The sequence below is a fragment of the Chaetodon trifascialis genome, chromosome 23 (assembly GCF_039877785.1).
Source record: "Chaetodon trifascialis isolate fChaTrf1 chromosome 23, fChaTrf1.hap1, whole genome shotgun sequence".
Taxonomy (NCBI): domain Eukaryota; kingdom Metazoa; phylum Chordata; class Actinopteri; order Chaetodontiformes; family Chaetodontidae; genus Chaetodon; species Chaetodon trifascialis.
The window spans coordinates 4,943,083-4,967,833 of NC_092078.1; the positions used below are offsets into that span (position 1 = coordinate 4,943,083).

The 24,751-nt window shown below is 45.9% G+C and overlaps 1 protein-coding gene across 1 annotated transcript in view; it reads right to left on the bottom strand.

The window, feature by feature from the left end:
* The window catches only part of LOC139351392 (astrocytic phosphoprotein PEA-15), a 47,811-nt gene extending 25,722 nt beyond the window's left edge, over positions 1-22,089 (bottom strand). The window contains exon 1 of the mRNA XM_070993268.1: positions 21,742-22,089. The gene's annotated coding sequence lies outside the window, so the exon portion shown is untranslated. The remainder of the gene's footprint in view (positions 1-21,741) is intronic.
* Between the last annotated feature and the right edge of the window lie 2,662 nt (positions 22,090-24,751).

Below are 24,751 nucleotides of genomic sequence, written 5' to 3' on the forward strand. Positions count from 1 at the left end.
GGAAAAGCTAGCCTGCCTTTGTCCAAAGCTAAAACCCAAAGCTCGCTGAAAAACACATTATATCTTGACTCCTGGAAGTGACTGTAAAGACCAATGTGGTTTTCTGTCAGTCTTTATGCTAAGCTATGCTAACCCGCTGCTGGCAGGTGGAAGCTTTACATTTACCACAAACAATGTCTCCATCCAAGATTTTTAGCAATCGCCATGATCATTTCCCAGCCTTAACCACATTTTAGCTGCGTAAACCAAACCTGAAGCACATCGCTCATGATGATCGGGGTTGCATTTACAGAAATATCGAGCCTTCTGTGGCCTTTCCAGCCTTTTGTCTTGTATCTGATACTGCGAATACCTCAACAGTTTCTAGGAAACACTCACGGTCTGCACGCCTGTCTCAAGGTTGAATATGTCTAACTGTACGCATGAATGGCTGCATGAATATGAATGGCTGCATGTGCCACACACATGTGAAGCGGTGTGAGCAGGAGACATGGAGAGAGGAGATGAGCGGCTCCATCGCCTGTCATTGGAGCTGCCTTCTGCTTAATCTGAATTCTAAATGGCAAACGCTTCATCGTGGCTGCAGGAGAAGACCAGATGGCCACGAGTAAAACCGGAGAGAGAGAGAAAGAGAGAGAGAGCGCCAGAGACCAGATGTGGCGTGTAGAGACGCAGGAGACACTGGAAGGCTGACGAGGAGGGGACGAAGGTAAATGGGTTAGAGCATGTGCAGAAATACCAGGAGTGACTTATCGAGCCCCCACATGTGTAAACACACAATGCTTTCCACTTCATCTCATCAAGACGCAGCTCTGCTTATTCTGGGACAAACCTCGCGACTCGCTGACCCCGGCAGTGACGGCGGTCAGGCCAAAATGAGGCGACGGCGGCGTGCAGTCACGCAACGCACCCCCGTTACTCTGAACCGCCACGCTGGTTTAATACCCTAATCCATTAAAATCCAGCTTCCATGCGGCTAAGCTACCGTAAGCAAGTCAGTAACCTTCAGCACCTGATAAGTCGGCACAGTCAACAGGCATTACAAGCTGTTTATGCTCCAAGGTAGTTTTAAGCTGCCTATTAGCGATGTCGTTTCCTTTTGTTTTGATGATGCAGGTGTTGTTTTCTGGAGCTTTCAGGGACAGTTTTCCTCCAACTGCAGCTGAGTTGAAATGAACATTTCTGGGTGGTTTGACACAAAAGAGGAAACTGGACATCTCGCCGTTATGACGACAAACCTCTTACGAGCTGATCAAAGTCCTCCAACACATGCAGCCATTGTCAGATCCTGCACATGATGGAGTGAAGCATCGAGTGATTGGCACACGGCCGTGTGAGCAGACCAACTGCACCGACGAACGCACAGCGCAAAAGAGAGTAACCGTGTTGGCAGTGTTGCATCACGCACGCTATACGTCTGCAGAGGATTATCTGACGCTAAATAATCAGAGCACAGGTACATCACAGCACTAATCTGATAGCGCTGAAGAGGAATGAGATCATGTGGCGAGAGGATGCAGACAACACGGCCTTGGTTAAAGTGCCTCTGAACGTCAGGCTCGATGACCATCTATTGCATCACGCAGACTGAAAGCACATCCCTCGATAGCGACGTGATCTCTGGGTTTGTGTGCATCCACGTTCACGTCTTATCACGTGTTCAATTTAGGATTTGAATCCTGATGCAGCCGTGACAGAGAGGATACTTCCTGTACCAGAGATACAACATGAAGACGACTACAACGTGATTTTTTAAGATCCTCTTTTCCGATAAATCTGGCATTTGTGTTGATTACTTTCACTCGTTTCCAATGCACATAAATTCACGTGAAGAATTCCCTTCAGTAAAGTGTTGGAGAGGCTGTGGGTCTTATTTTATGGTGCTGTAAACCGTTCTACAAAAATGCCTGAAACAAGTATAAATGGACTGGAAATAAGTGGAATCACCTCACCTCTCTGGTCTCTTGCCTAATGAGATTTTAAGAACGTGATCAAATGGCCATTTTGAATGTAGTTTTCATTGAAATGCGTCTGACAGGACCAATGTAACGCCGACTGATGCACTGTGACAGTGTGTGTTCACAGCGGCAGACAGAGCGTGTCACAGCAGCGGTGGCAGGATTTGAAAAATCACGGAAATGTATTTGTGTCGTCGCTGCTTCATTAGCGTTTGGGCTCTATGGAAGATAAAAATATCTTTGTGCCTCTGGGAGGAGAGAGGATGAGGAGGGGAGGGGCTGGCTGTGTGTGTGTGTGAGGAGTTTTTCTTGTTGCTTTTTTTTTCCATGTGTGTTTCTGGTCTGCTCGTGCACGAGCGAGGCTGCGACCGTGACATCGTTTGGAGCGAAACTTCCAGGCAGAATGTGACAAAAGGTGCAAATCGCGAGCTGACGTCAGCGTCTCCAGACGTCCTGCTGTGAAGTCAAAAATATCCCTCCTCCCAAGCTCTTCCTCGCATCTTCCTCCTGCTCCTTCATCAAAACCACACTGCAGGCTTGTACGCAGCCGTGCACGCAAACGAGAATTGTGGGAAAACGAATGCAAAAAGGTTTAAATTTCAACATATATGTGAAGCCAGTTCAGCCATCAAACCAAACTTAAACACGTGTTCACGCATCTCTGCTCTTCAGGCTCATCTGAGACCATTTTACCATAAATAGCAACAGGCTGTGTGACTAACACACCTTCCTCACCTGTTCTTACAATGAATTAAAGGCTAAATTGAGTCGTTTACACTAAATGGCTCTAATTTCAGATCCATTCGTTTCACTCTGACCTGCTGGAAAACGGTGGCGCTGTGAAAGGTTTTTAAAAAATCAGCTGAAATATCAGGCGAGCTGAAGGGGGCCAAAGTGCTGCACTGTTTCAGGCTCTGATACCTGAAAGACCAGCAACATCCAGAGACAACCTCCATCCACAGGTCCGACCTCAGCTACATTAAACCAGCTCGAGAGACCCTGACTGCAAAGTCCATAATCCTTAATCTTTGTTTTATCATTTCATGTCATTTGGTGATAATTTGCTGTTCTGAGCTCTATTTTTATTCCCTTTAAGGTCCTGATGTGTGCTCATAAACATAACATGATCTTTCATTTGCTGGACTGCAGACTGCTTGTATTATTAGCAAAGAGACTAGAAGTTTCATTGGATTAATGTCCAATCTTTCCATGAAACGTGACCAATCACAGATGTGCAAAATGTACCATGTGACCAGCACAAACGCTGCAGGAAGAAAAACAGACCTTTACGAATAGAAACACCTAAAAACTCGATGGACCATCTAAAAACTAAGAACTGCGACTGTTTGAAAGGTTTCTTCAGCAGTAATGTTGAATATTTTGTTGCTGTCCTATGGAAAGCATGTATCTCCAGACCTTAAACCACATTTGCTGTTACCACCAGTAACTACAGGTGAAATCCTCGAGGTTGCCACTTTAAGAGGAAGTGCTAAAGGAGCACTTTAAAATCCCCAAATGTGGAGATACATGGTTTCGAGTGGACAGCAGTGACTTGTAGCTAAAGGGCTGAAACACAAAGAAACACCACAAAATTTTGCCTTTAAGTGTGAAAACGAGTTAGAAAGCAGCACAGACAGGTGGAAAGGAAAACAACCGTCTGGACACAGTCGGCCTGCAGGGAAACGCTGTCAGATGTTTTGATTGGCCGTTCAATAATCAAGAAAATCAGACTGGCGGTCCGGCTGGTTTCGGATGATCAGCTGATGACGTGTCCGGCCGTGCGTGTTACAGAATTAAAAAGACAAGCAGAGAAAAGGCCTGAGGGAGAGGAGGGGGAAAGAGCGGGACGAGGAAGAGGCTGCTGAAAGTTACGCTGAGCTCTGACTTGTGTTTAAGACGCTTTTACAAGCCGTCCCCTGATGAGAAGATGAGAGCCAGATGGCAGCGCAGTCGCTCTAATGGCATCTCATTTCCTCGAAAGGGTTGAAGTTCACAGAAGAAATTCGTCATTTGAAGAGGAGAGAGGTGAAGAGGACGTCTTCTCTGTGGATGGGAAGCAGAGCAGGGACGTTTATTTCCACCTAAAAAGCCGATTATGAAGTTAAAAGCCTGCTTCGATCCTAAATGTAACCGCAGCAGAGCAGCCAGCAGAAGCAGACAAGGTGGAGGAAATGATCGCTTCTCTAAACCCATAATCTCAGCGTGAATACACGAAGCATCACGTTAATAATATCTGATACATGTAAGAGGATCCCGCAACAGAATTCTCTTTTCAAAGTACATTTATGTCTTCATGGAAAATACTGCAGTATCTCTCTATGGTATCTGAAAAGTTGAGTCGGTCATGAGCCCCTTAAATTAATCAGCTTCCCCAACGAAGTTCTGAATGTCTGCCGTCATGTTTTATGAACACTAATGATATCAGTGTGGCCTGATTCTTACCGGAGCACCCGGAGGATAGACGAGAAGGTCATCACCACTATGAAACTAGCTTAGCATAAAGACTGAAAACAGGGGGAAACAGCTAGCCTGGCTTGCCACTGCGGGTGATGACACAAATCCAGGAAGTAAATGCACCCGTCCAAGAAATAGTCAGGCACAGATCGATCCTTAAAGCCACAGATTCTCTCCTCTACAGCTCAGTTTTTCTGTGGGTTACACAATCTAGATCTGTGAGCTTTAAAGGTGCTGGGTGAACCGTTTCCAGTCTTGATGCTAAGCTAACCAGCCGGTTGTAGCTTCAGAGCGGTATCAATCTTTCAAATAAGACTGTTAACACGTGCGACAGCCTGTCCGCTGTCCCTTCGCTTCTGCATTGAGGAGAAAAAGACATGTAACACTCCGGGTGACGTCAGACTCGTGTCTCATTTTCTTTTCTCAGGTCCTCACAGTCTCCGACACCTTTTCTTCGCTCCCCCCGTCGTCTCGTTGCTTCGCTTCCTCCATTCACCCGCCGAACGTCTCCACCGCCTGCAGCCCTCCCCCTCGTTCACTCCTATTATCACATTTCTCTTTTTTCCCGTCGCGCTGCTCAAATAATCTCACACATTCTATTTTTGCCCTGTTTGTCTTCCTGAGACTCTTCAAACGTCTTACAACCTGTTGCATGCGCCCTCTTGATCTTGGTATCTTTGCTTTAATCTCTGCCTCAGGCCACGCAGTGGAAATCAAACCATGCCAGTCAAACAACCACAAACTCACAGATTTTGGTCGAACTGCAGAGGAAACGTGGATGTTTTCCACTTTCACAGTCATTTCTTTTATATGCTTCACTTTAAAAAAGATTCTCCCCGGCTCTTCAATGCGCCGTTTTTCATCTGTGTGACTGTTCACGGCCATGAAAAGATTATTTGGCCTCACATTTATTTATTTTGACAGGAAAAAAACCCACTTCCTGTTCCCTGCCATCAACTGCTGAGGACTTTTCTTCCCTCTTGAACCTTTCAGGCAACAGCAGACTTTTTTAACACAAACACGCCCTAAATCTTGACTATAGAGACAGTCAATATTTTGGGAAATAGGCTTTCTTGCCAACATTTAGATGAGAAGATCGGCGCCAGCCAAGAAATAGTTCCTGTTGTAACTTCCTGTAAATTCAAGATGTAATAGAATATAGTCATGCTTTATTTAGTCAGCCTTAGAGGTCATCAGACGCTGGTCGACAAAACCAGACAAGCCGTTTCCCCCCGTTTCCAGCCCTTATGCTAAGCTAAGCTAACCAGCTGCTGGCGGTAGTGTCCTAGTTAACACGCAGAAAGATGCAAAGAAGCGTATTTCTCTAAACTAGAAGCTTGTTCATTAATCTGAATGGTCTGATAGGTGGTGCTTTGCCTGCAAGACTCAACCCAGGGAACCAAAATCGCTAAATTGGACAAATCACAAAAAATAAACTCTTTCTGCATTTTCTGCTGTTGATGCCAAACAAGAGAGTTGCATCCGATGCAAACTTTAAAGGAACAGTTGCACTTTTCTTGAGTTCAGCTCAGCATGAAGAGTTAAAAACAGCAGGAACCAGCAGGTCTGGATCTTTGAACGTTAGAGGACTGCAGCAGATGAAGGAGAGTCCAGCCCGGGCCTTGACGTGGCTTTCTCAGTCTGAAAACAACACAGACGCCTCCACCTCACGTCCAGTACGCTCCATCCCTCAGCAACACGCAAACAAAGGCAAAGACTCGAGCATGGGGGGACAAGAGACGCTCACACCAGGTCAACATCACTTATGCAGACATGCAAAGCAACGCTGATAAAAGGCCCACGCCGGCTTTGATGGTGCAGGGTTTGTTTCCCGCTCGCTTCGCACGCAGCACCTTTGCATAAATGACTTCAGGCCGCTGACTGCTCAAAACACAAAGAGGAAAAAAAAAAAGGTTCCTGCTTGGCTCCTGCCGGATCCCAGATGGAGGAACGGCTACATGGAAAAATGCTGCTGGAGCATTTGGACGCGGCGGGAAGGAAGATTTTTGAGCACGTGTTTGCTCATCACGCCGACGGGCTGATGCACTGCTCAAAGTTTGTTTCTGCCATTTGGGACGCGCCGAGAGATGCTCCTTATTCCGACTGAGACACAACAGACGCATTTCCTCCAGCTACCACCCGTCGCTCCGTCCGCTGCATATTGTCCCAGCGTGTCTGACAGACACCTGCACAAACCCACGCTCTCACCTCGGCCAAGCTGTTACCGGCGTGCGAATGTGGCGCCTTCGACGTTGTGTTTCTCGCCCCTATTGTTGGCCTGTGGTATTTATGAGTGTGAAACATATGCAGGAGCGTTAGCCTGCGACTCGGGGTTTGTTCTGCCTGCCTATCACTGCCTTTACAGCAGCTGCTGCTCGGCCTGTTTGTCAGGGAGGAGATGAAAATGGCTGAATGGTGGAAACATTTACTCAAGTACTGCACTGAAGTACAAATCCGAGGTACTTGTACATTACGGAAGTATATCCATCTTATGCAGCTTTATGCTTCAACTCCACTACATTACTCTGACAGCTTTAGCTAATTTTCAGATTACAGCTGTCCAGTGAAAACTGCATATCTCCAAATCTGCTGAATTTGAAGTTTTCTGTTTTGCTGAAGGATTAAATGTTCCTTATTAACTTAATAAATGTAGAAAACATGATGGAAACATGACATTTCTGTTTGTTTGATGCATTCATGTGAGGAAGGTTAAATCAGCTCTGAGGCGAGCAATGAGGAATTGGTTTTCTTCTTCTCTTTACAGCTGATCAGTCATATGAGCCTTACTTGAAAAAGGTGTTTCCAGCACTATGCGCAAAGTGAGAGAAAAAGCTTTTTTGGAATTGGGTTTTTTTCACACTAAAATATGTCCATGCAAACACGGCTGCACGGCGTATGCAGACAAAACCAAACACCGACATGCAGACTTGTGCACACAGAAACGTGTTTGGGATATTTTAGCAAAACTTCACTTCTTTAAAGACGAAGATTTCAAGTCAATTCAGTCCAAAAATCATTTCACACAGCTACAAACTTGCACACACACAAATGAAGTCACATGCACGTGCACTCACATGCACAGACACACAGTTGCACAGCGGTCCTGCGTCCGGATGCCGGCGTCCTCCACAGTGATAATGGGGCTGTATCCCACTGTAACGCACGGCTCACTGAGGCTGGCGACGTTCCAGATGGAGAGGCAGCGAGGAAGAGGAACAGGATGCCGTAACCTCGCCTCACACAGTGGACAAGAGCCACAGCTGCAGACGCACACACTAACACACACACAAGGATAAACAGGCCAGAGCACCCACGCCTGCATCAACCCACATGAATGCTTGCATCTCCAGAAGAAACAGACACGCTCTGCATATGTACTGTACATATCTTCACCGAACACAGAAACAGACATGGGCGTGCTCAGAAACATGCTTGCAAAGCAGCAGTGGTGGCGGCCGTCGCTTTCGCCGCAACAGCACGACAAAGCGGGCCTCGGTGCACACTGACATCGCACATTTACACACAGCCGTGCATGAAGTAGACTTCAGAAGGAGCCGCTCCGCCGTCTGAGGGGAGCAGAAAGTAAAGGTGGCAGCGGCGTTGGAAGCGGCGGAGGAGTGGGAGGAGGAGAAACTGCCTTTTGTTGTGTTTTCAGGCTCAGTGCGACAAGAAAGGCAGAGGAGCCTCGACGTGTGAGGGGATTTGTCGCCCAAGAGTAATAACGTTATTCCGCCCCGCTCTGACCTGTTTAGACGAGGAAGGCAGAAAGCCTCCTCTTTGCGGTCCTGCACCAAAGCTGCTTTACTCCCTCCGAAGCGCGGCAGGAGGGAAGTGGAGGTCGTAACAAGATCAACAACAAGAAAAAATGGGTTAAAATGACGTTGTTATTCGCATTCTTCCTTCAGCTGTTTCACCGACGCATGCACGAATCGTTTTAGCCACACTAGCTGTGTGGCTTTAGCAATGGCGGCGTTGGACAGGACCACGATTTGGTCCACACTGAAAATTTATCTCAACCGCTATCGGATGGATTGGCATGGATGGTGGTGCGGATATTCATGGTTTCCTGATGACGAATGCTAAGGACTTTGGTGATCCTGACTTTTCCTCTTGGGTCAGTGAATTATGTCGACGCTTCCTGGATGGATTGCCGTGAAATCTGGTACACACATCCCTGTCATAACTTGCGTTTAGGGCTTATTCGCTAGTGTTTGCATGCTAACAGGCTAACATTGCAAACACATGCTAAACATCAGCATGTTAGCCATTGCGAATATGCTGCCATTAGCTGCCTGAAAGCTACACTGTGCTAACATGCACTCTCATAGAGGCTAACACGGCTGAAGTCTTGTTTTTATGTTGCGAAAGTTTGAGTGTCGTCCTTTTTTCTTGGTCTCTTCCCCTCCGCAGCTATTGCCTCCCAGGCTAACGCCTATATTTTTCTATTCTCCAAAGAAACCAACAAGTCCGATGTAACTGCAGAAAAACAATGCTAGCGTTTAGCTTAAAGCGCCGCCTTAGTGCAGCTTCACAGAGCGGCTATCAAATCAAATTTCTATAAAAAAATTGGGGTCCCACTGTGGTTCACGCAGAAAAATACTGAGTTTACTCAACTTATTTCTCCTGAAGGCAACAGTAACGAGGCAAAAGACGTGAAAAACAACAGACACTTGATCAGATAATTCAGTTAGAGATAATGAAACCACTAAATCAAGACTTCCTCATAACAGAGGAAAACTGTTGCCAGCAGAGCATCACATTTATATACCACAAGAAAACCTTTTGTTGCTGTCGCACAATAATTAAACAATTCCGCTGAGATCTTTTGACAAATTGGCATTAATCCAGTCGTTCAACAATAAAAGCATCAGCTGCATGTCAGGCTCTGCTTCACAGAGCCAAATAACGTAGCTGCTCATAAACACACCTAGCATGCACACAGAAAGGCACTTACACACAAGCTCACATCTGAGACCTTGGCTTACATAACAACAATCCTGCGCCTCTTTGTTTGTCTCATTTTCTGCAGGACTCAAAAGTAGCAGGCAGAGCGATAACTTATATTTTTAGACGTGTTACTTTCTGCCTTTTATCTTCTGAAAACCTTCTTATCCAACAGGATGTCACACTGCTAAGAGTGTCCGACTGACAAATGAGGATTTGACCAATGTTGGCTTTTGAATTTCTATAATAGTTTGTACTGAATATTTTCTGTAATTTTAGCTTTGACACACAACATTTCTCATTTTCGTTTCATCTGTCTAACCTCCCTAAAGCAAGCTGACTTTCCAAATTCATGTAACCGCTCAAAAATGGTCCTGTGAGCTGTTTTTCTTCAGTTTGAAATGCTTACAAAACAGCTTTTAAAGCACAAACAAGCAGATAATTATGAAGTACCTTCAAGCTACCCAGCCTCGTTTTTTGGACACATTGCTGGTTTGGCTTTAAAAACTTCCTGATATATCAACATAATTTTAATTATAACGTTTCGTGATCTTTGCGATCCACTTCGGAGGATCCTAAAAGTGTTCTGACATTGCCCCAAAAAATAATCTTTCAAATAGTATGAAACAGGGTTATTTCGTCAATGAAGAAAGTCGCGCATTAGCATGTAAAAAGTGTTTTAATTGAGGAATTAAGATTTAGTCTTGATGTCGAATTGTCAGCGGTGTAGAAAGAGATAAAAGGACGTGGGCGGAGGGAACGTCTACACCCTGAATCGTAATCTACAGTAACCGCCACTAGAAACACAAGAGCTGCTGCTGCTGCGATGAATCTCAAGAAAAAAACAGAGGACGAGGGAGACGAGCGATAAGGGAGGAGGAGGTGAGAGAAGGGGGGGGGGGGGGGAGAGGAGGATGAGGGAAAGGAAGAGGAAGGAGAGGAGGAAGGAGGGGTGGGGTGTAGCCTGAGTCATCGTCAGTTACAGCCATCATCTGAGCCGAAGGGGGAGAGGAGGCAAGGCCCGTGCACGCACGCACGCGCACGCACACACACACACACACACAGAGGAGAGGCAGCCTTTAATGGCAGCTTCCCCTTCTCTTTCACTAACGGGGACGTGGAGTCAAATGGTCAGGGACTGTGGGGAATGGCTGTCTATATTAGAGCTATTGACCCCTCTCTGACACACACACACACACACACACACACACACACACACACACACACACACACACACAAAACGGGCCTGAGTCCCCAAACAGTCCATTAGAGATTAAACAAGTCGTTCAGTCGGTTTCAGACTCCAGGCGTGACTCAAAATTTCAGATTGCTCTGCCTCCTCGTCTGCCTCCTCCTCGCCTCTCTCCTTCACTCCTTCTCCATTGCTCTCCCCGTCTCTCTTTCTAACGCTCGCTCTTCTCTATTGTTCCATTAGCAGATGAAGCACGCTGGTACCGGGGAGGAAGATGGGTGCAATTCAGAGGAAATTAAACTCAGTCGATCGCCTGGCATTGGGGGGGACATTACACATCTAGCTGGCGTGCTTCACCTGCCTGCCTTCATCGCCTCTTCACATTAGGGTTCCATTATGGATTTCTATAATAATACAAGAGTAGATGAATTCGCTGCAGGATTCGATGTGAAGTCCTGCTATTTCTCCTCCACGTTATTGAGGTAATGACTCAGAGTTAAACGAGCGTTCCTGTTGGCAAAGCCGGACTATGGGGATATTTACGGCCGAGTTGTGCTCGGATCCCGTTAGCTGATGCACGGCAAGAGCTTTGCCTCATTCTGTTGAACAAGACGATGAATTTACAGTCACGGTTTTGGCTCTGTGGGGCTGAATTAAAGCTAAATGGTAATGCTAGCATGGCTGTAGACCAATTGTTATCTTTTTTCGTCAACTTGTGCATCGCTGGTGGTCTCTGTTGCAGGGCTTAAGATGGAAATCGGCCTTTCGTAGACTGTATGAAAGAAGCTAACACAGCCAATATGGAAGTACCTTAAACCTGCATTACTTCTAATGGCCAGCAGGGGGACAAAAAAAGGAGTCAGATTGTATAGAAGTCTATGAGAAAATGACCCTATTATAGTTTCCGATAATGTTCTTGTTAGCATGCTATCATTTGCTAATTAGCACTAAACAAAGTACAGATTAGTCTTTAGTTTAGCAGGTCTTTAGCAGGTTATCTGGTCATAAAACAAAGTAGTATATAACAAAGTAAGTAAGAAATTCAAAGTCTAGCAGTAAATTCAAAGGCAGAGTTTTGCATCCATCCCTCTACTGAAGGGAACATGAACACCTAAACCAAATTTTCATTTCACTCAACCTGCTGGTGACCATAGAGAAAAAAACCAAAGTCAGTGGGATCCATCATCTGGAAACCATGAATGTCTGCAGAAAACATCCAAAAGTTGCTTTCCACTAAAAACAAAAAGACGAAGCTGCAGCAGGTGGCAGCAAAGTCGTCCTCTGGGAAAATCTGCCAATTTCATTTTTTGAGAAAATGTCCTTTTTCCAGGTATGTGGTACACAATAATGTTACATAAAGAGCAGTTACACAGCCATAAAAGTAACCACAATTACAGTGAAGAACAATCCTCGAGGATATTACTGCTTTTTCACCATGTCATTACCACCACATGTCAGCAAACTGGGAATTATTACGAGACGCAGTGGTAGTAGGATATCATTATGAAAGACTGTTAATTGGCTCCTTGATTACCAAACCACTTGCCATAGCAACTGAAACAGCTCACATCTGTCTTCTTACAGCAATTACCAAAGAGGCTGAAACGTAACTCTCATCACCAGACTGGCTTGAATTCAATGGCTGCTTACGTAACGCAGCCATTAAAAACACACTGACTCTATTAAACATCCTTGCTGTCCTCCTAATGTGAGACCAGCCGCTGCGTGAGGTCTTTAAAAAGGAACATGAAGCTAATGCTGAAGTGAAATTGGATTTCCTGCTCAACACTTCCTCGTCTGTCCAAACTGTCCAAAACACCACCAAGACACTGTGTACAATATGGTGCACTGAGAGGTTTTTGTAATAACGGAGTCAAATATTGAGGCCTTGGCGGCGTAACACGTGCTCCCGGTCAGCTGACAGGAAAGAGGGATAAGCAATAAACTGGTGATGTTAATTATTTCTGTGCTGTTTCTATCTGGAAATTGACATTTTTTCATCAGTTTTACACAACGCCAGCTATGCTAGCTAACATCAGGTTCATAGTTATTTCACAAACTCTAATCTTTACTGCTCTTGTTGATGCGTCGTTGCTACATGTTAACTTTCTTGGTAGATTAAAGTCACTATATGATGTGCAAAATTTGAAACTTTTAGGCTTCATCACCCCCTAGTGGTAGAATGAATTACAACACAGATCTTTTTACAAACAACAACAAATATATATAGACACATCATGTGACTTTTCACTTTTAGCAACATGTTGCTAACTGTAGCAAAAGATGATCTTTTCCCGCCACGTTTCCTCTTTGTGTCCAGATAGAGTGATTATACCGGACTTTGTTCCAGCGCTCATAACAACACACACGCAAATTGGAAATTGACAATTTGTGCAAATGAAGCATCAGCGGAACATAGGAGACAGAAATGATATTAGGTTACACGTGTAATCACATGTAAAAGGCTAAGTGCCACGATTTGAAGGTTGATACAAATTAGAGCTCATTATTTGAGGCACACGCACCGGAAAACACTTTCTATTTTGAGGAAAAGGACCGACAGGGTAATGAATATTCATCTTCTAAACGCCACTGCGCTCACAAAGCAGACGCCGTGTCATCTGAAAAAGCCGGCAGGTTAAAGCTGTTTGCACGGGGACAATTTGAACAAAATGTAATTTTGCTCATCAGTCAGATGTTCCACACGTTGAATGCTTCAGATGTGGGACCAGACTGAAGCCAAACAGCGACAAGGGCAGAGGTGGCTGGTGGGCTGCTCGCGGCCCACAGTGGGTTTAGCTTCTCCAGAAACTGAAAAGGTGTTACATTAAAGCTTCTAGTCGGGCCTTTGTGCAGTGGTACAATGCATTAGTGCAAGCTGCAATACCTCAGGCGCTAGGTGGGTACACAGGTCCCCAGAGGGTTACATAAACAGCACACACAAAGCAAGTTTGACGCCTGCATCGCATTTGATCAGGTTGAGTCGGTGCGGAGAGAAGGTACACGTGCATGTGTGTGTGTGTACTTTGTGAATTTTTCATCTCTGTGGCAGGAGGTTAACCTGATTCCTGAGGCTTTTTCAACCACGCGTACAGTACATGAACATACACACAATCCTGAACGCACACTGGAGACGGGGATGGAGGTGATAACATGAAGGCAGGCAAAGACACGTTCTGGGCTTTAACTGATGAGCGCAGGGAGCGAACTTCCTCTTCGAGACGGATGGATGCTCGTAGCGGAGACGGCCGCGTGAACAAACATCAGGAAATGCCAGAAAACGGGCTTGAAAAGGAGAGCTGGAGCTACAGCATGTACAGTATCTCACCGGCTTGTTATTCTCCAGAAAAGGCTGCACCAACCGAAAACTGTTTTTCATGAAGTGCATAAGGACAACATTTGGTTTAATTCAGGGTGGCATAAAAAAAAATGAATCACCTCAGCAACACAAAGTGTCTCATCAGGGCGCTCATGGCTCATCAGAGCAACTGTTAAAGACCCGTACTTTCCACCCACGCCATGAGCTTCTTCATCGCACACACACACGCAAATATCCTTCATCATCCAAAGAGCAGATGAAGAAGTGCAAACACACCAGGCCCCCCCGACGGGCACGGCCAGCTTCTCCACGGCGCCACAGGCTGAGTCCTCGTCTGTCGCATGACAAACACAAAAACTGGCCAAAAAGTAGAGTGTGTGTCACGCACGCTTGCACGCACACACACACACCAGGGTTATTGCAGTTCAGGAGTTTCTGTTTTCCATCTAAACTTCTATCAGTTATATTAAATTAGCATTTTAAGGCTGCTGAGTGGGTAAACGCACGAATCCCATGATGGCGAAGGGATGACCCGCCTTACTCTGCCTCTGATTAGCTTACCTTGATATTCTTACCCAACCCATACTAATCAACACTCCTCACGTCTAATTATAACCAACCCAAGCAACGAAGGCAACGAGTACCAGCCAATCACAGTGCAACGTTTTGGGAACAGCTTTGTTGCTGACAGTCAGATGAGGCGTTTGATACCGCTCACGTGTTGTACGTTAAATATGAAGCTGGCAAGAGGTGACAATTAGCTTAGCTTAGCACAAACACTGGAAACAGGGGAAAACATAGCAAATCTCGCTCTGTTCAACGGTAACAAAGTCTCTCCAGCGACTCTAAAGCTCACTAATGAACATGTATAATCTTAATCTGAAATTGACTCTGCGACCAGGCTTTATGCTAAGCTAATGAACCTCCTCCTGAATGTAGCTTTGGGGTCTAACCCATACCCTCTACATACTTTTGAACAAACCCATTAACTCTCAGATTTTGTAATTTCCCACAGGCACTGGAATGCACCATGTAGGGTCTCTGCTTACTGAATTCGCTGGAGGCCAACGGCTGCCTCGAAGGTATCGCAGGAAACTGACCGACATGGTAAAGCAATCATGACTTTTGTGTGTGTACACAAGTGTGAGGATCTGTGCAGATGGAGAAGAGAAGACATGCGAAACACATCAGCTCGACAGCACCCAGAGGGGCCGGAGGGCCTCAGCTGAGCAGCTGATTCACTGCGATCAGTCTCATGATGTTTTCTACTCAACTGCGACTTTGATCAAACGGCGCGATGACGCTCCGGAAGCGCGGCGGGGTTTGGCGTGATCAAACACAAATTTAGACTAATGCACAGACTGAAAGACAGGGGTGAAGAACAGCTGGATGGAGGGAATCCTGCAACCCTGTAACACCTGAAACACACACGAGTGTATTCGCCTCCCTCCGCTCCTGCTTCAATCGAATCAACTCTTATCAAATCCAATCAGACCCACTGAGGCGTTTCATTTGGAGTCGAGCAGCAGAGTAGATTATGCACACGGGTGAGGGCGAATGAATCAAAGCGCTCGCGTGTGTGCATGTGGACGTAAAGCTGAGGAAAAACAGCGTGCGCGCGCGGCCACGTGTGCGCGCCTCAGCCCATCTGCACTGTTGCTGTTTGTGTGGCCCTGCCCGTCTGGGTAGGCTTAGGTGTACTGCATGTGTGTGTGTGTTGATCATTGCATCCATTATTGCGGCTGCGGTGAAACACTGCCAGTCACACAGATTGGGCTTATGAAACGCTTCCACGGCGGCGTTGAGGCAGGCGACGCCGCTCGGTTACTCCCTCCATCCATAAAAAACAACAGATTTCAGCCACGCGATCACGGCCAGTCGCACCTTCTCGCAGCCTCTGATGCGTTGCTGCTCCACCTCAGAAGAGGAAATCTGACAACTCTCTGCAGCGTGTTGCATTTACATGAATGCAGTTACAGCACAGAGCCGCAGACACACAGCATGAACAGTGGAAGCAGGCTTCAAAAAGCAGCTTTTCGCTGGTGTAGGCGTCACTTGTAGCGCAGAATCTGACCGTCCATGCAAAGCAAGCAGTTGCTGCAGGGACTAAATCTGCTGTTTGTTTTTTTTAAATGCGTCCATGTGGCTGCAGCCTGAGAGAGAAAGGCTTAACCTCTGTGGCACGGGGGAATTTAAAATAAATCACCGCACATGATTCAGACACCAACATGGCATCAAGGTAAATCTCTCCTGCAGGTTAAAATCGTGACTAGATGCTCACTTCCTCTTCCAAGAAGCATATACATGGTTTTTAATGCAAATTTCCAAGTGAACATCAACAGCATCATCTTGCCAAATACATTAACCCGCAAATAGAGTGTTACATATTCATATACTGCCGGCTTGTGGGTGGAGTTGGATTAAAAAAAACACCTAATGGGACCATCTGTAATGTATCTAGAATATACGAAATCTACAGCAGGAATTAAAAAGCCATTATAAGTGGTGATGTAAGTGGAAACGCAGCCTTCCCCTGTAAGGCTTCCTGTTTGCAGCCAGCGCTCCGGCTCAGTCCAGCACAGTAAACAGCATTTGTTAGAGACATTTTTAAAGCAGCGGGGACGTGAGCCTGGCTCCGGGTGCTGCTTTCACTCTCATCCCGGTCACTTCCTGTGACCCCGGTGAAACCTCGGGCTACGGTTTCCTGTCGTTTCATCTGATATACAGCTGTGAGCGTTGGGGATGTACCTGAAATTTCCAAAGCAGCTCTGAGTTTCCAGTTCTTCTTTTCAGAGAGCGTCCCACTTCTATATTTGAGGGTGTCATCTTGTTTCCTGTTCGTTCTTCTCTTCAGATCATTTGTTTAAATATTCAAAATTATTCCCGTTTTTTTTCAATGAGCCGCCCCCCCAATCAACAGTCATGTCTTCATGTCAAGTCTTGGGTTTTACCTGCACGACCTGCATCTCAATGTGAAACCAGATTTTCTGGGAGTCCTGGTCACGGTTCAGTAATCAAATCCTGGAGCGCTGAGGAGCGTCTGTCCCGCTCCTGGCAGCGCTGTCAGCCTGAAGGGTCAATCCCACTGGGCAGCTGGAGGTTGGACCAGGGTCTCCGAAAGGGATGTAGCTGACTGTGCTTCAGGTTCAGCTCGGTAACAAAGCCTTTAAGACAATCAGTCAATTAAACATAAAGGATTTATGTATTTAACCTTCATTCATGGTGGCAGTTTACTCTTTTACAGCAACGCTCTGCTGACAGCCTCAATAAAAAACCCAGGAACATGAATAGAAAAGACCCAAATAATTTACCAGATCAGTTTTGGAGGGCTGTTTTTAATGCTTCATATATTATCTGCCTGAATGTTTGCAGTCAGAGGATTATTCCATCATTTTATGTGCATCGCTCCCAGCTGTGCGTCTGCTCTGGGCCGCAGGAATAAAGGAGGAGTAAATGGTTTTTGCACCGCTGCAAGGAACATCTTCCCGTTGAGTTCGAAAGTTTAATCTGTAAATGGATCCCTTGAACAGAGCTCAGAGGGGGCGGCAGCAGAAGACAATGCGAGCGAGCAGCCGTGGCGCACATTACCGGCGGTGATGTAACTCGGCGTAATGACACCAGCCTTCTGTAACTCATAGCCTCCTGCGAGCCCGGCACACACATGGTGGAAGTAAACAAATGCACAGCGGGGGGGGGGGGGGGGGGGGACAAAAGGCAAGGGTGGTCTGACAGTGACATATCTGTTCTCTCTGAGTACCGGGAGGCACATCAGAGGATCCGCCGCCGCAGGAAGTGATCCTTTCAGGGCGACGGCGAGGCCGCTCTGCTGAAAAACACGGCTTGTTTTCACCGTATCCGGGTTCCTGCTCCGAACTGCGCTGGTTTTCAGCTTGATGTGAGTTTTAATTATCCAGCCCAGGCTGCCGTGTTGACAGGCGGCGCTGTCAGATCAGGCTGATACCGGCCTTTATTAAATATCAGCGTGGTCCGCAGCCGATGCAGCGGAGGTTAGCCGGGGTCTCATGACGATATAAAGGCTTTTTCATGGACTTTTCTACACCGACAACAATGCAGTCCTGCAGCAAATCCTCAATCCAAACAGTAATAAAAATATATTTTTACAAACACTGAATAACAGCAGTGTAACAAAACCCACACAAAAATGAAACCAAAGGCCGTCTCCATATCAAAGGTCTAAAAAGCTTTCGGTCCACTTTGCTGACTGTTGTTGGGAGCCTTGTGATGCCCCGGGAGGAAGGCCAATGCCCAACGCATTGGGGCATTCAAAGGGTTTCTGACACGTCCACCATTTTTTTCAACAAGCTAATGGACTAACTCTCCTCTGTGCCTCAGATTTTGTGCATTTCTTTGCACGATGTTGGCAAAATTACAAACAACTGCAGCTTTAAAATGCAGGAAGAGGTTACACAGGTTTGGGCGCTGCATCAAATTAATTAGATTAATTCAAATGTTTGTTTGTGTTTAATGGCAACACTGAAAACTGCGTTATTACAAAATACAAAAAAACTTATTTTCAGTCAAACAGTGCTGCATTTGCTGACCTGACCGAACAGTTTTATGTCGCGGTTCACTGCATTATTGTGCATAATGAGCTAATGCTTAGCCATGCTAATGCTAGCTATGTCAAGAAACATGAGCAGTGAGAGCAATTCATGTGCAGACTCTTGATCCACCACTTCTGTCCAAATGGAAAGATCTCAACAATGATTGGATGGATTGGCATGAAATATTGTGGAGACATTGATGATCCCAAGAGGATGAATCCTACTGCTTTGGTGATCCCTGACTTTTCCCCTGGTGCCAGTAGAAGTTTGATAATTTTTGCTTTTCATGACATATCTCATCAGCTAAAGGATGGATTGCCTTGATGCACACGGTGCTGCCAGCCTTGCGAGTGTTTCAGTATTCTGGCTGAGCCATCTAAAAAAAATCAATCATGTTGTACTCCAGCTTCATTAGGAGGAAAAATATTTTAAAAACATCCATCATCCACAACCTTGAACAACCTCTTTTGGCCTTACTGCCCAGCCCAGCTTCTGCAGGGTGAAGTCCGTCACCACACACCGCACGCTGGTGTTTACCAGCCCGGCCGGTCTGTAACGTTTCACACCAAATGAAACCGAGAGGGAGGATATAGATCAGCCGCTGGTGAGTCCGGCTGCATCTGACCAAAGTTTCCATTCCTCATTTCCTGTGGCTGCAGAAGTGATCGCACTCAACACCAGACTTTCATTGTGGGCGAACTTGATTTTATTTATGGGTTTCGGTCCGCAGTATGAGATGCTCTTGTTTGCATTCTAAAAATAACATTTCCTCTTCAGATCTTGGCCGCTAAAAGGCTAAAAGCAGTAGCCACAAATACTTTCTCATGGCTACGGTGAAGAAACGGTCTAATCTACTGTGTGTCTGTCGCTGGAATGTGTGACAATGAACAGCATGCTGACAAGAAAGACTTGAAAGCCCATGCAAAAGGAAAAAAAGCTGGCATGTTTTTCATTTGTTTTGATTGTTTCAAGTTCCACCAGCTCAACGCCGATCTTCCCGAAAACTGTGTTTGACTCAGCGCCTGCAAACAGTCGACCACAAACATTCCCTTGGCGGCGGCGGGGGGACAACCGACACCACCGACACGCACAGAGAGGAAGTGAACCCGAGAGAGGAAGCACATTTCTGCTGCGCTGCCCACTTTTTTTCCCCCTCTGTCCAAGAAGACAGATCGATTCGGACGAGAGAGGAGAGAAGACCGGCTCCTGAAAAGCTGAGTCAAGGCGTGCACGTTTGTGGAGTTGTGAGGACCAGAGCCTCTTCCAGCTAAACCCTCTTAAAATCTAACCTCGTCCCTAAAACCACGTCTTAACACCCTTCATGAGGAGGTCGAAATGTCCCGCTTTTGCAAGAATACACACATTTAATGCACAGATTACAGGGACGCTTCCCCGTTTCTCGCACTTGAAAGACTCTAATCTTGACTCGAATTTACTGCTCAGAAACTTGAAGGAAGTCGCAGTTACTCCTTCAATGAAACGAAGCTGGCTCCTCTCCGTTCTGCTGCGCCGGGGCTGTTTAACAGCTCGTAAAAAGTGCACAGCGTGGAGGGAAAACACGACTGGAATGCAGCCTCACAGGAAATGGACTGACAGCTGTCATGCCGTGCAAGTGTCACACACTGTGAAGTGTTTGTGCGTACAGTATGCAGATGCACTGTACGTGTGTGTCACATGGGGTCAGGATGCAAGAAAGGGACATTGATTAAACATGTGTGCAGCATGTAAACTGCTTAAAGGTAGGACAGAAACAATGAGACACTCAATAAAAATGTTAAACGCTGCCTTGTTTGCTGATTTCTTTGCCTCCTATTGAAGTCTCTGCTGGTCAGGCCAAACAAGCAGTTTCAAGGCATGACCTCAGACTGTGTGCCATCGGGATTTTTCACTTATTATAGACCAAATGCGAAAACAATCATCAGATGAATCAACACTGGGTTTAGTTTCAACCCTGAAGAGAGAGACTGAGCAGAGCTACGCATTAAAAACATGTGAAAATAATCACAATCACGACGGCTTCTACGTCGAGTCCGAGCTACAAAACACTGCAGGCCTTAAAAACTGCAAGAGCACTCTAGGAGTATTTTTTGTGACACTATAAGGGTATTAAAACCAGACAACACGGGAATATCGGATGATATAAACCTGCTGTTGGCAAGAAGAGGAATACTAGTCACGCCCACCTCTCACAGTACACATACACACATATACAGTAGTGCTGGCTGGCCAGACACATCCATTCATAAAAGACCCACCCTTTCCTCATCCGCTCACACACAAACACGCACACACACACACACGCACGCACACACACACACACACACACACACACACACACACACACACACACACACACACACACACACACACACACACACACACAGCCGTCCGGGACGGTCACAGGTGGTCACCAGTGGTTTATTATCGCCTCTTTCCTCTGGATGAATCGCTCTGAGAGGCAGAACGCTACAAAACAACTGCAGTGGTCCTGACAAATACAGATATGCACCAGTTAAACATCTCAGACAACTTAGAGAACAAACCTGTTTAATAAGTTGGTTTTGCATCAATTAAGCAACCTATTCTGGTTCAACAGGAGGACTTATAACGATATCAGTACATCAAATCTGCGTGGAAATATCTGGTTGGGAAGTATTGAAAAGGACACGGGGTACATGAATGCCTCCAGCGACGCTAAACCCAATCCAATTAGTTTAATCAATGGTGTGTTAAATGCCCTCTTGAGAGTGGGAAATTCACCAACCTGCCGCTTAACCGTCAACTTCACGAGTGAGTCGTGACTCTGCACATTTCACTTTTTACTTCACGGCACGTTGTACTGAAAGCCCACGAGACATGTCTATTTTTATATGCACTGGGTTTCTTATTTTTTTGTAAATTTGAGCTATTTTGATCAGATTCTTTACTGGAAACAGGAAGAAAGCATCTTTCCGGTGTCTCAAAAGTCTACTTGAGGGAATTTCATCCGCAAAGTGTGTTTTACGCTCTTACAGCTGAGGTAAATTTACAGACCCACAAGGACCCTGAACGCCCCATTTCTTCAACTTCTCGCCCATTTGACGCCACAGACAAGCCGAAAAACTTCGTTTTCCAGGCAGCCTGTGAAGCAGGCGACTCCCTCACACGGCCATCATGTAACGGTATGCGGGGAGAAATGATCCATGAACGGAGGAGGCTGACCGACTCCCGGCGCGGTCCAATTAACGAACTACACCCCGGAGATGTCTGATCTTAAAGAAAAGCCGCCTCCAGAGGAGAAAGCTGGAAGTTAAACGGAGATGTACTCACCCCGAGCGAGGCAAAATGAGTCAGCTACAGAGACGGAGAGATGCGGGAGTCTGCGGGAAGATAAGCTCCTCCGGGTCTCACAGGAAGCGGCTCCGTGGGAATTTCGGCCTAAAGAGAGGACAGACGAGCCACAGGAGAGGAAAAAAGTCCACTTTGGCGGTTTCAAGTCGGTCACTGATGGGTTTGAGGCTGTTTCATCGGCGTGGGGAGACGCGGCCGTGGGGGGAAAGCGGGTGGGATCGACTGTCAGACTGTGCGGGAAAAGAAACCAGAAGTGGCGGGTTTAGGGATTCGTGGTTCCGCTCTCTGTCCGTGTGCTCCGCTGTCCGCTGCTCTGTCACCGGCTGCTGAAGCGTGGAAACGCCTTTCCCCCCCCCCCCCCTCTCTCTCTCTCTCTCTCTCTCTCTCTCTCTCTCTCTCTCTCTCTCTCTCTCTCTCTCTCTCTCTCTCTCTCTCTCGGTCACGGTTAAGCACGCTGTCTGATTCGCCCAGAGATCGTCTACTGAAAACGACGGCTCACTCTGTCAATGAACCGGTGAATGAATGACTGAAAATTTGGGCAAATTCAGGTTCAAATTCACATAACTTTATTTATTTGTTTATTTTCTTCTGTTGCTGTTCTGGATGATATTGACGGTGGCACACGGGGTCCAGAAGCATAAATTAATTTGCAAAAAAAAGAGAAAAGCATACCTGATTTTTTTTTTTTTTTAATTTGATTAATTGCAAACATGTTGGAGAATCTGCACCAATAAAGTACCATATAAATCAAAAGGGTCCTTTGTGTCCTGAATACTTGAATACTGTGTCACTAATACAGTATAATTCCAGTACAGGAGTACTGGTTGCACTGGAACTGCATTGGGAACTTGGAGGCAATTGGGTTCACACTGTACTCAAGAGTTCATTACATGGAGGGATCAATATGGGCCCAATGGCAATCCTTTTTACCTGCAGGATCATTAAACAGATTCACGTGGCAATGAGTTTAAGCTTACATTTCACAGTCCACACGCTGATGTTAACAAAACACATTTTTCTTCTTGAATAATTGTGATGCTCCACTTGATCTGATTGCAAGTGTGCTCTGATCCGTTTGAGTATTAAAAAGTCCTGCAAAGACTGGGGCCTTACCCAGTTCATTTAGGCCTACAGTGAATCAGATCCAGTTTTCCTTACTATGAACCAAGCAGACCCATTAAGACCACCAGTGTCAGGGAAGCTACTTTGAAAGCATGGCTTTACAATCAAGCACTTCACACTGGAAGAAGCTGAACTACAGCAAAGCTACCTTACTGAGAAATGTAGTTCGGTTAATTAAAGCTACTCAGTAAAAGTAGCTCAAACTACTACTACGACTTTGTGGCATTACAATGTGGCTAACTCATCTAAACTCTGCTAAAATGGCTGGCAAAGTCCGCTGTGTGAGCACTGAGCAACGCCCGCCTACTTGCACAAGCACTACACAAGATCAAGTGTGCGGTGGTGGGTGCTTGATGGATGCATTGCCTGGGCATGCCGGGATGAAAGAAAAGGTGGTGAGGCTAGTCAAAGGGCTCTGAAGTGATTTAATGCCTTGATCTGTGGAGGATTTAAAAGTTTCTGACTCGTTCGACTCTCAGTGTTAGCATGTACTGTGTTCTACCACATACTATACAGTATATGTGCCAAATACCACAGTCAAACTGCAATGTTGAGAGTGCAGCTACACGAACAGACAGCCAATCCACAATTTATTTCAGATTTTTCCAGGTCTGTTCAACTTTTCATCAGCATAAAGAAGTTTTAGTTTGCTGAGCAGCTTTTTGGAGTGTCTTCATTGAGCCAGTTTCCAATGTGACCACGCAAAACCTGCTCACAATTTGTATGTAGTACAGAACTGGGATGCAGCCAATGTTTTCGACAGCAGTGCACAATGCCATAAGCTGTATATTCTGCATGGAGCTGGCCAAGATGTAAATTAATCAGTGTTTCATGAACATTTCCTGTAATCGCCAAAGCAGGGAAACAAAAGGGAAGCAGACGCATTGATGGTCAGCACAAGGGAAAATCATTTCTGGCAGTTTTGCCACATGCACAGATGGCACAGATATTGTTGCTGATAATAATACACTGTAAAATCCTCTCACCACCTTATCAAAATGACATGGATGCTATTGAAAAGCACAAGAGAGATAAATGGAAAAACAAATGTAAATTGAAGGTTGAGGGTATCCCAGCATGGACTCGTAGGACAGCAGTGCATTCACTTCAAATGCATGTGGGGTGAACAAGCATTTGCACAAATGTCAGCACTTTAAACAGCAACTTTTTAATCTACAGCAGTGTTTTTGGTTTCCTGTTCTCCTCGCCTGACATTTGGTCCCCAGAAAAAAGCACAGAGTGAGAGCTCTTCCCACGCAGCTCCCTACTGAGTCCACTTTTTCTCAGACATGGACACACACTCAGACACACACACATTTTTCAAAGCTGATGTCACCATGCTATCCGGTCTGCAAATCCCTCCTCCTGTTTCTTTCTCTCCATCACAACACCATCCAAAACACCAGCCCTCCTCCACCCTCCAACCCCAACTCCATTCTTTTAAAAGTGACCGTGAGCCAACAGGGGCCGTGCTGCTGGGTGCTGAGCCCTCAAATGAAGTTAAATCACCCATCAGTTTCTCTTCCTTGGCCTCCAGAAAGAGAAATTGCCCTGTGGTACAATTGAAAGACGGAAAACAGAAACATATTCATTTAGAAATAGAGTTAAGCTCTCAATAGATTTGAGCTTTTACAGTTTCTATGTTAAAAACACTCAAATTCATGAGATTTTGCCCAGCAAACCTGATTTAAAGCTTTAAAATCTACATCATTGCAAACTCTATGCTGTGGGTAGGGAGGACATATTCTACCAGACGACGTCTTACTCTTTATACTGATGTAGTATAAAGAACAAGAAAGTCATAGCAGGCATATGGAGGAAGGTGGTGTCGATGAGACTGTAAGTCAGTGTGACAAATTGGTTTTGG